Raw genomic sequence first — 11,000 nt, 5'->3', positions numbered from 1 at the left:
CTCAAACACTTTCCAGGTAACTGACAGGAGGAAAAATGCTCTTCCCAAATGAGTTAGATTCCTTTAAAGAGACTTCCAGGGCATCTTATGCCCTTCTGCTTATATCCCATTTGCTGGAAATCGGATATATAGTCAAGCTAGCTGCAAGGGAGATTGGGAAATGTAGTTCTTTTTAACTGTGCACTACCATGGTCTGAATGAAATCAATGTTCTGTTAGTAACAAAGAGAAGAACAATAGTTACTGACTGGTAACTGGCAGCCTCTGCTGCAGTTAAACCACCTACAGGTATTATTAGCCCCAGGGTGGACGGGTGCTCACCAATCACAATACAGAACAGTCGTGCACCTTCCAGGTCTCGACAAAAGCTCTGCCAAAGAACTCCTCAAGCAGCACCAAAGATTTATTCTCATGAAAGAGTAAACATGCTCCCCCAAATGGAAGAGTTTCTAATACTGCCTTTAAGCCAAGAAGGGAGCAACTATGAATCCAAAAGGACCAGCTGTAAGCAGCTACCCCTACAGTGCAATCTTGGGGTCTGATAGATGCCAACACTTGCTTTCTCGCAGATGCAAGCTCAGGTGAAGGAAACGAGTTTTCCATGTTGGTGCTCTTGGTACTTATAGCAAGGAGATGGGAGGAGAAGGGTAATGGCCAGCATAGGAATGGAGATACCAGATTTCTGGGTTCTGAGAACAACAGGCTATGTTCTTCCTTGTCCACATTCCTGTGGACATTCATCACACCTTCTGCCCAGAGACACAGGCTGAACTCCACACTATCTTCATTGAGTTCCCAACAGTCCTTAGGAGAAAGTCCCTGCCTTCTGGGGGGTGGGGGGGAAGGGCAGCTGGTGAGTGAGCCTGGGCTGGAGGGAGGGCTGGGGGCTGTGGCCACTGAGATGGATGGAGCAGCATGGGCTCCTTCATCCTTGCTGGAAAGGTCCCCAAAAGGGCTTATGCCAATATCTTCCTGCCTGAGATGGACCCTTTCAGCCTTAGAAGTCCTACAGTTTACCACAAGGGAACCAGAACAGATCTTTGAGCAGTTCAGAGACCACATCTTATAGCAGAATAGCCTGCCTTTTTAGTTAACGATCTCAGCCTGGAAACACAGCAAGGAAATGTACCCAAACCCCTTTCCTGGTTATGAATATTTGTATTTATAGATATATCTCTATTGAAGATGTGCCCCTATAACTCTTATTTTTTGTCAGACTTCATGACTAAAGGCAAAAATGAAACAGGAGCCACAAGAAAACATTTAAAGATGTCAGAGGGAGAAAGCTGTGGCAGGTGTCACTGCTCATGAGGTGTAACAGCACGATGGAGAACATTCTGAAGGGCATGGTATACTCTCAATGGTGGGTCTTCCTTGGAGGGCCAGAAATGTTGAGCTCAGATTGGGTGGGTGTGCTAGTTAAGCAGGGGAGGAGAGGCTAGAGGACCGTGGGGAAAGATGACCACCGTATTTTGGCAAACCTAGGACACATGGCATTATTTGTTTGGAAGAAAATGGTGTCAGTTAAATTATTAAGCTCATCCCCATTTTAGAGATGTTAAGATGTGAGACAGAGATGTGCCCATACAGTTGATTAAATGCAGTCACTAACCTTCACTCCCTCTCCCAGCCTCCATGAGCACCTTTCTGCCTGCCTGGAGCCTGTGGGGATGGTTCTGGAATGAGCAGCCTGTGCTCCAGGAGTACACAGGCCATCCACACAAGGAGTGACCCCCCAGGCTGTGGCTTTCAAACTTGGGTGTATATCCCAGTGCCTGGAACTTGTTAGAAGAGAAAAAGAAATACGACACTTCTTTTTTAACACGTGGGCATGCGATTTCCACGTCCGCCGTTCCATAGACATCTGGGGGATGTCTGGAGTCTTCAGAAGCAATTCAATAGGGAAGACACCAGAGCTTCTCTCTGTCCTTCCTAGCTGGGAGCCCCTTCTCTTCCCTGGACAATGTCCATTCACCCTTTATTTCTCAGATGAAACCTCAGGTCCTGCCACGGCTTCCCTGATGTGGCCACATGAGGGGGTGGTGTGGTCTGAAAATGTCCTCCAAAATCTGTGTGTTGAAGCTTAATGGCCAAGGTGATGGTATTGGGAGGTGGGGACTTTGGAAGGTGATTGGGTCAGGAGGTTGGAGCCCTCCAGGAATGAGATTTGTGGTCTTTATAAAGGAGCACTCAGAGGGCTCCTTTGTCCCTTCTACTACCTGAGGACACAAGAAGTCTAACACCCAGCAGAGGGCCCTCATCCAGCCACACTGGCCCCCTGAACTAAGAAGTCAATTCCTGCTGTTTATAAGGGACCCGTCTGTGGTCATTCATGAGAGCTGCCCCTGGGAGGACTAAGTCAGGTTGGGCGGTAGCTCTGGGATGCATTTCCCCTGTAAGGCACTGACCATAATGACCGTGAGGGAGTGTACTTAGGGTGTCAGATGTCACTGTCCCTTCATCCGAGGTGACAAGCATCTGAGGGTTTGTGTTGTGTCTGTCTTGGGAATCCACAGAGCCTAACACAGTTCCTTGCACATCTGGATGACCTCGGTTACCAATAAACTTTCAGAAGTGAGATGGAAGGGAGAAGCCGAGGCTACTAGCTCCCCTGCTGTGTTTCCGGAGAGCGGGGAGTCAATACCACAGTGCAGCCAACATTTAAAACAAGCCTGGACGTGTTTTCACCAAGAGGGTAACCACTGTTATCTCTGGAGCTGGGAGTATGGGTATGGATGTATGGACGTACACACTGTTTTTCTGTGTTTTCTATAGCAAAACTGCCATTGTGTGGAAAAAGAAGAAAGGTTTTAAAAAGAGAGAAAGAAGAAACGGACAGAGAAATGAACTGGATCCTGAGGTGGTGGTAAGGCCAGAGTTGCCTGCGTTAATGCGGGGTAGGTGGGATTCTGCGATTCAGATGGGGCAAGGGGGCTTGCTGGGGAGGAAGCCTCAGGGCTGTGGAGACTGAGCAACACAGAGAAGGTCCCAGCTCTGTCCCCGGCGTGCAGGGAAGGGGGACAGAGGGCTTGAGAGGGCTGCACCGTCCCACATGGCCGGCTGTGGAGTCTGTCCTCCCCATGCAGCCTGGGGCTGGCCCTTCCCGACCCTTCCTGTGAGCCCTGAGGATGGGCCAAACGAAGGACCCCAAGTGGAGAAAGCCAGCAGACCCTGCAAGGCCTCCATCCCAGCTCACTCTCTCCAGAACCCATCTGGTTCCCCTCACAACCAACCTTATGTAAGCCAGCAGGAAGTGACAGCCCCAGTGTCCATGCCCACTGCTCTTGGCACAGGCCTCCATCCTTTCAGTACAACAAAACCTTTTATTACAACTAGGGATAAGACCCAGTGCTGGTCAATGCAATTGTCACCTGATATGCACTCTGAAATCTAACCACTCGATGAGCCTGGGTCAATGATTGATATTAGATTCATTTCCATTTTAAAAGGAGAAAGGGATTTCTTTTTAAAAGGCCCCAGTGAGTTGGAGGCCTCCAAAATGGCCCCCACAGTAATCGTTGCCCTAATTATTCCTGGGTTTATGAGTCTTCTCCCACTTTAAGGAAGGCTGAACTTTGTAACCAAAGGCATGGTGAAAGACTTACGGTGTGTGAACTCTGAAGCTAGACCATAAAGAACACACGGCAGTGTCCAGCCTGCTCTCTTGGGTGCCTCACTTTGAGGGAAGCTTGCTGTTCTGTCAGAAAGGACAAGCCTGAGGCCCTGGCGAGGGTGCCATGTGGTGGAACTGAGGCCTCTTGCTGGTAGCTTCCAGCCTCGGGAGGGAGTTCCCTGGAAGAGGAACCTTCTAGCCCCAGGGGGGCCTTCCAGACACCACAGCTGACATCTTGAATACAGCCTCACCAGAGACCTCCAAGTCATCCAGCTCAGCTGTTCCTATATGCTGACAGAAATAACGGAAGACAGTAAGACTGCTCTTTTCAACTGCTGTATTAGGAAACAATTTGTTTGGCAGAAAGAACATTAATCCTCAATGTTTCACCTTGAACCTGAGCAAGTAAGTCAGAAAGCAAAGGGAAACTTGTGGTCGCTCTCGGGAAAAGAAGATGACAGGTCAGCCCGGGGCCTGAGAGGATTTGTTTGGACAGCTTCATAATTTTGCCATGGGGTCTGATTTTTTTGGTTTTTGACTCTGAAGAACACAGGCAAGCTGCTGAGAGAGTTATTTCTGCCTTCTGGAAGCCCTGCACACAAACTTGGACAGAGTCATGCAGATGGGCCACATGGTATATCCACTATTTTTAAATGACTTTCTTAAAAAAAGTTCTGTTACACGGAAGATTCTCTGTTGCAGTTATAATTGTGCCCATATTATCTCTGGTTCAGATCTATCTCACATCTGTAAGGCTGTATGTACCATGAAAAAAAATTAAGCTGAAGTTTTGCAGAATTTGTTATTTCATTGACGATAGACCATCTTTAAAAAAAAAAACTTATTTATTTATTTGATAGAGAGAGAGAGATCACAAGTAGGTAGAGAGGCAGGCAGAAGGTGAGGGGAAGCAGGCTCTCTGAGCCACCCAGGTGCTCCTACATTAGGCCATCTTTTCTTAAGTTTGACTGCCTCCAGTGGATGGTTTCAGTTTTTTCTAATTCCAAAAAAGTTTCAAAGTCACAGAACCATCGCACAGATCCTGGTATTTCATACAGTAGAAAGAAAACACCTTCTTATGCAACTAAAATGTGGTTTCCCAGAGCAGGTTTCTCCAATAGGCCTTGCTCGTGGCATATGGGAGACCCTGTGCCAGGCCGCCCAGTTCGAGGCATGAGCTCTGGGATGAGAGCCAGGAGTCTCACAGAGGAGTGTCTCCATAGACAACTCCACTTTGACAACCCTGAGCACCTGCCTGGATGGAGAAACCTCGGCCCAAGGAAACCACCATCCCGGAGCCTTTGGCAAGTTGGCCTGCCTAGTTTTGAGCCTTCTTGAATGGTCTGTATGAAGAGCAGCAAGTGGTCATAAATAAACCATCCTATTTGAAGCTGATGCAGAAGAAGAGGTTACCCACCAGGGATGCCTGGGTGGCTCCGTCATTAAGTGTCTGCCTTCAGCTCAGGTCATGATCCCAGGGTCCCGGTTCGGAGCCCTGCATCAGAGGCAAGCCTGCTTCTCCCTCTCCCACTCCCCCTCCTTGTGTTCCCTCTCTCATTATGTCTTTCTGTCAAATAAAGAAATAAATAAAATCTTTTTTTTTTTTTAAAGGTCACCCACCAGCGAGTCGGCCCAGCATCTGCCTCCACATAGGTCTGTCTATCCCACCTGCTGATTGAGTCAAAGGCATATTACGAACCAAAGGGGTGCAGTCATTTGGATTACGGTTGAACAAATGTTCATTCTCTAATCTCCACTCCCCCCTCCCCAGGGCACACTCTGATGGCAGAGAATAAATCCCTGCCATTGATTCGAGGCTTGGCTGCACGGCCTGCTTTGGCCAATGATATATCAGCAGATGTGATCTGAACAAAGACTTAAAAGGTGTGCACGTGGTTGGGTTTTCCCTTTTGGGCTTCTCCCATTGCCAGGAGACTATGCCCTAGACAGCTCTTCCTTCTGGAAACATGAGAGACATGGAGAGGTGGGCCACACACAGCTTGAAGTAGGGTCAGCCCAGCTATCCCACAGATGCGTGAGAAAAACAAATGTTCACTGGGGTATGCTCCTGAAGAGCTGGTGGTCACTTGTTACACAGCATGACAATGGTAGTCCTGCTGATTGGGACACGGGCTAATTACCTTTTTTACTTATATACCATTGCATTTGAGGGGAGTGTGTACCTGAGGTCAGGGCCTTCAGGAATATCAAGAATCTTCTGGAGATGGGGTATACTCAAGACATCCTCTCCTTGCCCTCTGACCCTGAGTCCGTTATGGAAACATGAGTGCTAGATCAATCTAGGCCTGCTGCCTTGAGAAGTCTCCCCCCGTACCCTCACCCCCATTTGTTCCTGGAGGTCGAGTTGAACTCAGACTTGTCCTCTTGCACTTCTTCAAAGGGTAAAAGATTAGAGGGCTCCTCTGCATTTGGTACTCTTGAACATTTTCTAAAATCTTTTTTTTTTTTTTTAAGATTTTATTTATTTGTCAGAGAGAGAGAGAGGGAGAGAGCGAGCACAGGCAGACAGAATGGCAGGCAGAGGCAGAGGGAGAAGCAGGCTCCCCGCCAAGCAAGGAGCCCGGTGTGGAACTCGATCCCAGGACGCTGGGATCATGACCTGAGCCAAAGGCAGCTGCTTAACCAACTGAGCCACCCAGGCGTCCCCATTTTCTAAAATCTTAACACAAGGGGTTGCTGTATTCCTTAGCGTACAGATTATTGTCTTTGGAGATATGTTTCTAGGTCACATGGGAGAGAATAGGAAATATATTTGAGGTTTGTGGAATCCAAGCTGAAAACAGTTCAACATCGGGGCGCCTGGGTGGCTCAGTGGGTTAAGCCGCTGCCTTCGGCTCAGGTCATGATCTCAGGGTCCTGGGATGGAGCCCCGCATCAGGCTCTCTGCTCAGCAGGGAGCCTGCTTCCCTTCCTCTCTCTCTGCCTGCCTCTCTGCCTACTTGTGATCTCTGTCTGTCAAATAAATAAATAAAATCTTTAAAAAATATATAGTTCAACATCAACACGCCATTGGCCACTGGGATAAAGGGCCTCTGCGGAGGCTGTACCCAACAGCAAACGAGAGTCCCCCCAGAGAAAATCCTTTCTTGTAGAGCTGAACCTGCAGAGGATGGCTGGGCGGGGGCCTCGTTGTCGGGGTGGGACAGTCCGCTGGGAAGGGGTTCGTTCTTCTGAGTGAGAAAGTGGGGTCTCTGCTGGGAACTTCCAGGGAAGACCAGGGGCAGCTGTGCAGCCCAAGCTGAGATGTCCCGCGGCGCTTTGAACACAAGAGGGCAGTGTACATTCACGCCAAGGACAGAGTTGCTTCCTGGCCCCCTCCCAATACCCCTCCGCGACGTGACAGTGGCTGCAGCTTTTCCTGCGAACAGAGTCCACAGAGAAGCTCATCTACAGATCTAGGTTGAGGAACTTTGCTGAGACGGGCTGGCACAGAGGAAAGGCTTTTAAGAGGTTCTGTCCTGGCCCCCTACTTGTAAAAATGTGCAGAGACGCCACAAGTCCTTGGCTGGAACCCTTCGTGGACAGGCCTTTGATGAACAGAAGTTGTGTGACTCGAGCATGTCACCATGGACATGGATCTCGTGAGGATTACATAAAGACGATGCATGAGAAGGGCTTGGCCCAGGACCTGTCCAACCAGGGTTAACTGGCCATCATACTGGTGGACCAGAAAGAGGACCCCACGGGGCAAGAGCCCCCTGAAAACACAGAGCCGGCCTGCTCCTACACAAACCCCTTCCCCGCCCCTAGGGGGCGCAGTGAGACACCCTACCCCCACCCCTACTGCACAGGCCCCACTGCTCCCACTCCTCCCCAGGCAGGCTCACCTCGCACATCCCCCTGGGGCCTGACTGCTCCTGGGTGTCTGTGAGCTCTGGCTTATCCTTCTGACACGAAAGTTGGCAGGTCAGGGCAGCCCCACAAATCATTCTGATAACCCAGAACAGAGCCCACTTATTTCGTGCCCATATCACCTGTTTTCAAATGAGCTCTGCCTTGGAAGCTTCAGAATATTCTAACGGCGGTGACTGCCGAGCGCTCCCGGGCGTTACAATTTGTAGATTGTAGTGGGCATGAATGATTGAGAGACCAGCTTGCCAGTGGCCTGGAGTCTAGACTTCTCAGTGTTAGACATGCCAGTTCACCAAGGGGCTGGGGGGCCATGGGCAAATACTTAACCCCTTCCTACCCCAGGCTCTCAAGCCAGACAAGTGGCAAAATGGTGATTTCTGCCTCTCCTGCCCTCCTCTGTGGCAATTTCCAGAGTCAACGAAGCAGGATCCTCCATGTGTCCCCCAGTCACCCTTCACACAGCCCTTTTGTGGGGAGACAATTCCCCATGGGTCTCCTGCCCTTCTGTCCCTTGTGCCCACAGATGGGCTGACTACTTGTTCTGGACGTTGCTTGGCACCGGCTTTCCAAGGGTGTCTGCAGAGTGACCAGCCTAGGAAGACAGAAGCAGCGCTGTCTGCACATAAGGCAGGTCTGTTTACTGCACAGGAGAAGGAAGAGAATATGTCCCAGTGGGGCAGAGCTCGGATGGGCTCACTGCCCAGGGTCAACGCAGGGGGCTTCCTGAACTCAGGGTCCTGTCCCTTGGCAGGCCTCATATGGCCCTGTGGGACCTGGGGTTTGGGGATGGGGTAAGAAGCGCTGCCACCTGCCCGCTGCTAGAGCTGTGAGGAGCACAGGAATTCATCTCTGACCTGAGTCTGGTGTCTTCCACTGGCAGCCGTGGATCCGGCAGGCTCCCTGGCTAACTTCCAAGGAAGGCCGCAGTCCCAGACCCTCCTTGTTGTGAACCAGCATGAGCCCACGTGTCCTTTCCAGCTCCCTGTGCAGCAGGCACGGCAGTATTTTCATTCCCATTCTGCAGGCGAAGCACCAGAGGCTCGGGAAGTGTGGGGACACTTTCGGGTCCCGCTGACACCATGGCAGAGGAGACACCTTCCATCTCAAGCTTAAGTGAATACACTCCTTGCTCCAAAGCTCTCTTCTCTTCCCAAACCTGGAGGGGATGACTAGGGGTTACTGTGTGTTTGCTTTTATGTTATTATCCGCTTCCCTACAGAGAACAAGGGGTTTCAGTGGGATCTTGTTTTATTATCCTCTTGCCCAAAGTACAGGGGGTTTCTGTCAGCATAGCCTCCCTGGGGTTGCAGCAGCCCCACACCTGGATGGACACCTGTGCCCGGGGCAGGGCTCTCTCCACTATGGAAATGCCTGGGAACCCTGAAAAATCACCAGCACACCCCACCCCAGCCTGTGGGCACAGTGGGGGGGCCAGGGTAAGGTTGAGGGTGGGGTAGTGGGGGGTGGGGGAGGGAGTTGGCCCCTGAGGGGCCTGGAAGGGCATGATAAGAGGCAGCCAGAGCAGGAGCAGAGGAGGAGCATCTGCCGAGAGCAGCATGGAGCTCCCCTCGGGGACACAGGGGTCCCCCAAGTAAAGGGGCTGAAAGGCCAGTTAGGCAGAAACGCGGAAGTTTGATTCTCTCTTCCATCTTTTTGTTTTTTAAAAAAGGGAAGTCTGATGAACCTCTTTAGGTTCCAAACATTGAGTGTGTGTGTGTATCTTTTTGTATACCTGTGTGTGTATGTATTTGTGTGTCTGTATGTGTGTATATATTTCTACGTGTGTTTGTGTGTATATCTATGTATAGTATATGTGTGTGTATTTGTATGTGTCTGTGTGTGCGTATATTTGTGCATGGCTATGTATCTGTGTGTGTGTGCATATGTGTGTGAAGAGAAGGATGAGCATTCACACACAGGTATACAAAAAGGGCTAGGCTGGCATCTGGTGTCTGATGACCATCTCAGGCTTCTGACAAAATAGAATCAACACAGTGCAGTCTGGGCTCCCTATCTGTTTGTTGTATGTTGTTTCAGGTGTGGGGAATTTTGTAATGCTGATCTATGCCCTCCAAGGCCTCAGGCCAACCTGTGCAGCATGGTGAGCACGGGCCACCACCGATGATGGGGCCTGTCCCAAGATGTGTTCTAAGTGGAAACTGAACCCCAGATGGGAAGGCTTCATGCAAGAAACAAATGTAAAATAGCTCAGTATTTTTGCATTACACATTGAAATATTACTCTGATACAGTGGGTTAAATGAAATACAAGATTAACATGAATTGTACCTATTTCTTTCACTTCAACAGCACTGCTAGAGAGTTTAAGGTCACCAGTGTGGCTTGCACTTGTTGCTCACACGGAATTTCCATGGATGCTGCAGCGCTATGCGCCCCTTTGGTGTTCCAGAAAAGGGGCGGAGATTAAGCGGCTCGCCTAATCTCACCCCGCTGTGGAGTGCGGGGGCTGGATGGGAGGCGCAGCTCTACTACCCCATGCCTGCCCCAGAGTCAGGCGGCCTCGCACCGGCTCTGCTCGGGGCGCAGCCCCGAGCTTGAGAGCTTCAGAAGGAAGCTCAGTCTCGAAGCAAGAGACGTTCCCGTTGTCTTCACTGCCCGCTGCCCGTCGCACCGCGCACAATGCCTGCCACTGGGCAGAGGATCAGTTGGCCGGAGCTGTAAAGTGAACCCTCCCCGCTGGCCGCCTCCGGATGCAAAGTCCTGCTCCTCCCAAAGCCTTTGCAATACTGTCCCCTGCCGGCGGGTTACTGCCAATGCTCAGTGAGCTCCCTAAGAAGCAACTTGGGCTCCAGGGGGGTGGGGTGCATGCACGAGTCGCATGAGAGTGTGTTAGACCTGCATGCGCTGTGTATATGCACTGCATGAGTGTGTTACATGTGCTGTGCACTTTGCACGAGTGTATGTTGCATGAGTGCACGAGTGTGTGTTGCATGAGTGTGGGTTACATGTGCTCGGGCTGTGCATGTCCTGTAGTGTTGTAGTGAGCTGTGTTGTGTGTGTGTGGGGGGGGGGGGGTGATGATGCGTGTGCACAACACTTGCCCCTGCTTTAACACTGCAAATGTGATAGTGTTCCTTGGCTTAACTCTCCCCGCCCCATCACCCAGGCAGCAACAGTTCCCAGGCTTGACTTCCTCAGGCGGTTGTGGGAAGAGTCCTCTGTCTACAGATAAGGGGCCCCACACTTCATGAGGGTCTGCAGCAGTTTGGGTCTTGCTACGACACAAAATTATTTCCCTAATTGTACCCAAATGTCCTCTGATGGCCACAAGATGTCTCAAGTAGGAAAAATTCTTGTGCAAACTTGGTTTGCTGGTTTAGATGTCCCCTGCTTTGCACCACACAGCTTGCTTTTGGGCCTGAGGTGATATTTTCTTGGGGGAAAAAGGGGCTAGTGACTGAGAGCAGAAGGGGAGAGTTGGATTCTCCATAGTGGAGAGACCCTAGCTTTACACCAGACAAGAAAAAAACGAGACAAAAATGTCTAACGGCTGAG

The 11,000-nt window shown here is 50.6% G+C and overlaps 1 long non-coding RNA gene across 1 annotated transcript in view; it reads right to left on the bottom strand.

Annotated features, from left to right (window-relative positions):
• Window positions 1–7,457: 7,457 nt before the first annotated feature.
• LOC309857338 overlaps window positions 7,458–11,000 on the bottom strand; it is a 109,285-nt gene continuing 105,742 nt past the window's right edge. Inside the window, exon 3 of the long non-coding RNA XR_014307647.1 lies at window positions 7,458–8,641. This is a non-coding gene — a long non-coding RNA (uncharacterized lncRNA). The remainder of the gene's footprint in view (window positions 8,642–11,000) is intronic.

This window comes from Mustela nivalis (assembly GCF_964662115.1).
Source record: "Mustela nivalis genome assembly, contig: HAP1_SCAFFOLD_631, whole genome shotgun sequence".
NCBI lineage: Eukaryota > Metazoa > Chordata > Mammalia > Carnivora > Mustelidae > Mustela > Mustela nivalis.
The sequence above is the reverse complement of the archived record's forward strand: the minus strand, read 5'-3'. Positions and strand labels throughout refer to the sequence as shown.